The sequence below is a fragment of the Jaculus jaculus genome, unplaced genomic scaffold (genome assembly GCF_020740685.1).
Source record: "Jaculus jaculus isolate mJacJac1 unplaced genomic scaffold, mJacJac1.mat.Y.cur mat_scaffold_45_1_1178333_arrow_ctg1, whole genome shotgun sequence".
NCBI lineage: Eukaryota > Metazoa > Chordata > Mammalia > Rodentia > Dipodidae > Jaculus > Jaculus jaculus.
In genome coordinates, this window is record NW_025423498.1 from 185,511 (window position 1) to 191,012 (window position 5,502).

Here is a 5,502-nt window from a genome sequence, read left to right on the forward strand (position 1 = left end):
CCTTGGTACTGAAAGTTTTCTAATAATAACCTTTGGCTTTTAAGCACATCATTTGTCTACCTTCACAGGAAACTTCTACCCCATCCAAATTACTCATATTCTCTCTCTCTCTCTCTTCATATATTTATGTGCTAGTGGGGAAGTAGGTTTCTACATGGCTTACTCAAAAACCTTTTAAATTTGTTGAGAGAGAAAGGTGAAAGATAGGCAGGGAGAATGGGTGTGTCAGGGATTCATTCACTGTGAACAAGTTCCAGACACGTGCACCCCCTTGTGGGCATGTGCAGCACTGCACACTTGAGCAACTGCATCTGCCTATGTGGCCCGTGGAGATTCAAACATGAGTTCTTTGGCTTCACAGGCAAATACTTTCACCAATAAGCAATTTCTCCAGCCCTCAAAACATCTAAAAATTTTAATTAAGCCTTCTCCCACCCCTCCTCTCTTCCATCCCATTCCCTGCTCTCTTTTCATATTTTTAATTGAGCTCTTTAATATAAAAATATATTGCGGTGGCCTTGTCCTCCCTCTTTTTCTCCCGTGTGCGGATGCCATTCCGTGGGCCTCGGCCCGCAGTGCTGACCCCTAACGCCATGCCTTCAATTAAGTTGCAAAGTTCCGATGGAGAGACATTTGAAGTTGATGTAGAAATTGCCAAGCAGTCTGTGACCATCAAAACCATGTTGGAAGATTTAGGAATGGATGATGAAGGAGATGATGACCCAGTTCCCCTACCAAATGTTAATGCAGCAATACTAAAAAAGGTCAGTCAGTGGTGCACCCACCAAAGAGAAGCGGACTGATGATATCCCTGGGTGGGACCAAAAATTCCTGAAAGTTGACCAAGGAACACTTTTTGAACTTATTCTGGCTGCAAACTACTTAGACATCAAGGGTTTGCTGGATGTTACATGTAAGACTGCTGCCAATATGATTAAGGGGAAGACTCCTGAGGAGATCCGCAAAACCTTCAATATCAAAAATGACTTTACCAAAGAGGAAGAGGCCCAAGTGCACAAAGAGAACCAGTGGTGTGAAGAGAAATAAAAGGTTGTGCCTGACACTGTAACACTATAAGGATTGTTCCAAATACTACTTGTACTCCTCTGTTTATGATGTTAGTATTAGACACACAGTAGGGAAATGCAGCAGCAAATCAATTGTATTAGCATAATAGTGTCCTCCTTGCATGTGGAGTCTGAGTACAGATTCCAAGTTAAAGGCAGAGTTCCTTCAAGTGTGAGCGAAAGTTGTCTTTCTTTACTCTCGATAAAACTGAGCTATGGTTTCTCTGGAGAGAGTGGCATCTTGGGCTTCTTCTGTTTTTTGTAAAGCGATTTCTGCCTGGTTTATTGTCCAGTTAACTTCAGTGAACTTTTCAGAGTTGCCTTTGTAAATAAAACAACTTATAAGAGGGGTTTTATAATAGAAAAACTAGGATCTTTATTCAAGAATTGGAAACTGGAAGCAGACAACCTGAAGTTAATGCTCTGACTGGAGTTGTTAGGATGTCTCCAGCCTCCTGAGCCAAGCAGAACACTGCTCTTGATTAGTTCATGTGTAGCTGGGTTCTCTTCATTGAACCTGAAGACTGGGGTTTGGTTTTTCTTTCATTATCATTTTTTGGGGAGTGGATTTTTTTTAATTTTTAATTACAGCTTTGAATATGTTGCCTAGAGACTTAGTTATTACCCAGTCTGTGGTTTTGTGGGGAAATGTAACTAGACAATTTGCTAGGTTTCAATTAAAAAAAAAAAACAAAAAAACCCTGAGCCATGTTGGGTTCATTTTTGGTCCGCTTCAGTGCTGAGGTGTTGGGGGCCTCTGAGGCTCTGGCTCTCTGATTTGGTAGGAGTTGATTTTTCTCTGCGTTGATCTCCTTCCCCTTTGTGCTGGTATCCGGTTCACCGGAAAACATCACCCTTGCTTATTTCGCCAGTTGTCCTTAGTTTCAGTTGGGCCCCTTTCAGAGTCACATGTTGGGTCATGATTTGCAGAGACATTTATCATACCAATAACTGGGGGCTAACTCCACAATGCAGGACCCATTTTCATTAACAAGGAGGGTCTAGTGGTAGGGGGTAGATCACAGATGAGCCTAAATAATGGTACCAAACTGCCTGTATTTACTGAAAAGAAAACTAATAAATTAAATTAAAAATAAATAAATAAATAAATATGCAATGTATGAAATTATAAAAAAAAACCACTTAATTCATGTGGTATGTCATCCTTTTTATAATCAGTGTTCCCACATGGGGAAAACACACTACTTGCACATAAGCAGTAATTTAATCTTTAACATTAATGTGTGGCAAAACAGAAAACAGCTAGCATGAGCGCAAGATGACTTTTCAATAAAAAGTAAGTTTTACAGTAAAAAAAAATAAAATAAAAAAACATATTGCAAAGTGCTTATTTCCCATGAATTATATAATTATGTTCCCTGCACAGTCCCATTTCACTGAGGTCCCTGCTCAGTGAGATTATCAGACATTATTTTGGGGTCATTAATGCACCATTTAGTTTCTGTAGTGAGGAGGCACAATGCCTCAAAAAAAAAAAAAAAAAAACAAAAAAACAAACTTTTCCCACCCTGTGGCTTTTACATTCCTTCTGTCCCCTCTTCTGCAATGTTACCTGAGCTGTGGAGGGCTTGATACAAGTCTCCTTTACTGTTAAACTCACAGCAGCCCCTGATTTCCTGTGTTGATGAGTTTTGAGAATCCTCACCATATACATCCATATCCCTGTAGGAGGTTCTGGGCTAGCAGTGAGAACAGCACTCATACTTCATCCATCACTTCCTCTGTAATGTTTCCTGGGCCCTGTCAAATGTGATAGAGATGACTCATCTTGTGCTAAGTAATTGGCTTTCTTTTCTTGTCACAATAGTAAGTCCTGGGTTTCCCTTTTATTTGCTGCCATCTGTAAAAAGGTAAGTTTGAGATCAGAATGGATCATAGGGTATAAGTGTAGGCACTTTGGTGACTTTTGATGGGCATCACTTCTCCTTTTAGCCAAAGTACAGTGAGATCTTCCCTCTAGGGTCTCTGACTTTCCAAGCTATAGGCTCTGACTTGACTCTCAATTCAAATATGAATTGCCTTCCACTGATCTTCCCTCATATCTGGTCAGAGAGCAGTTGATTACCCACATAGCCTGTGTGTCAATGTTACACTAGTGTAGACACATTACCTTAGCCAGATGATTTTGTAGTTTATAGGATTCATTACTCGTTCACACTATTTAGTGACTTTCATCCATTCATTTCAAGTAACTGTAGCCTATGGTATCTTAAGCAATAGGCCTTTCTGGTGGGTAACCCAAGTGCTTTTGCAATGGTCTGTATTAATTTTGTGACCTCATGGGCCTCTCTGACCTTTGTTCTTTATGTTGAGTATTCCCATTTTGGCATTGGTATTTACCAGCGAGAGCCTGTGGTTTTAGGTACTTGTGCCCAACTATCCTTCTCTTTTTTTAAATAACATTCTTTTACTTATCTGAGGAAGGTTTCATCATTAGTTTTGTGGATTTCTCCTCCCTCCCTCCTTTACCCATTCACCTCCATGTTCACCCAACACTTTTATTCTTTCCCTTTAATTGCCTCCCTAGTAATAACCTCCTCTGTTCCCTCCGTGCTTTTTCTCTTTAGAAACTTTATTCTAGCTTCCTTACCAGTATTACTGAAGCTTACTAGAAGTTCTAAATAAACCAAACTTCCATGTTGGGATCTGCATATAAGCAAGAACATGGGACATATTTCTTTCTAAGCCTATATAACCTCACTTAGTAGAACTTTCTCAAGATCCTTGTATTTTATTGCCAATATCATAATTTATTTTTTCTTACCACTGAGTAAAACTCTGTGGTGTATATGTACCACATCTTCATTTTCTAATCATCAGCTGATCGGCATCTGGGTTGATTCTATTTCCTAAATGTTATGTCTAGAGTAGCAAATAATGTGGTTAAACAGGTGTCTCTATGGGAAAGACTATAGTATTTTGGCTGTGTCCATAAGTTATATAACTAGGTCAAACAGTAGATATATTTTGATTTTTAGAAATGTCCATACTGATTTTCCTAGTTTGTGAAGAATTTTGCACTCCTACCAACAGTGGATGAGGGTTCCTCATTTCCTCCACCATATCCAGCATTTACTGATACTTGGAAGCCTTTAAGATGTGTTATTTCTTCCTTTTTTCTTCCTCCCTCCCTCCCTTCATTCCTTCCTTTCTTCCTTCTTTTTTTCCTCTCTGCCTTCCTTTCTCTCTCTCTTTCCCTCCCTTTTCCTTCCTTCTTTTCTTCCTTCCTTCCTTCCTTCCTTCCTTCCTTCCTTCCTTCTCTCTCTCTCTCTCTCTCTCTCTCTCTCTCTCTCTCTCTCTCTCTTTATGTAGAGTCTTGCATTATCCCAGGTTATCTGTAATTAACTATGTAATCTCAGGGTGACTCCTGGCAGTCCTCCTACCCCTGCCTTTTGAGTTCTGGGTTTAAATGTGTGAGCCACCATACTCAGCTTCATTCTAAGTTTTTCCTTCAATATATCAATTTCTTTATTAGCTCCATTTTCATTTCTTGGTTTGACTTTCATCATTTTACTTCAAATTCATTCCTGCATGTGATCATGTCCTATGTGAGTTCATTTTTTTTTATTCCCATTCATTGGTACTCATTCATCTTATTCAGTCTTTTATTCAGGTCTTCTTGATCGTGTTCCATTTTACTCAGCTGTCTGTTGAGGTGTATTTGCTGTTCCTCTTTCATTTCATTCATCCATTTGTTCATGGCTTCAGTAAACTTGTTAAGTATGCTTTTGGTAAATTCCCTTTTGTATACTTTGGACTTTTTTCTAAGTAGTTATTGAATTTTTTGTTTTACTTTTTTATTTGATTGGGGGTGGGGTGGAGAGTGGGCACAACAGAGCCTCCCGCCACTGGAAACATACTCTACAGGTATACACCACTTTGTCCATGTGGTGCATATGGGTCCTAGTGAATTGAAGCTGGGTCCTTAGGTTTCACAGACAAGTGCTTTAAGTACTAAGCCACTTTGCCAGCTCATCTAACTAGGTTTTACTGGAGTATTCCACTGTGGGACTAGGCATTCTTGTTGGGTATATCTTGCCTTGGTTTCTTGTGTCATTTGTTTTGCATTGGGGATTGCCCATCTACAGATAGTTCTTTGTCTTGCTGACAATGCAGCAACAACTCCTCTTGCAGAGCTCATGTTGCATGGCTTGGTGTATCTTGATTCAGGTGATTGTGGGCTGGTGGTCAGTCCACATATCTGAGATGGCTAACTGGAATGGGTATTCACCTGGAATATGTAGTCTTCATGTAGATCTAGACTGGGGAAAGTGACTGGCTTTGGATTCCCAACACAGGGCAAAGCTCTTGTGCAGGCCAGAGCATGAAGCCAGTGCCTCATAGGCGTGAACCCCTGTCTCCGTGTGCACAAGTTGAGGTTGTACACATGAGACTGAGTGTGTGCATAAGGGGT

At 40.1% G+C, this 5,502-nt stretch overlaps 1 pseudogene; it reads left to right on the forward strand.

Annotated features, from left to right (window-relative positions):
• Positions 1-593: 593 nt before the first annotated feature.
• Positions 594-1,089, forward strand: LOC123457416 (annotated as a pseudogene).
• The last annotated feature ends 4,413 nt before the right edge of the window (positions 1,090-5,502 follow it).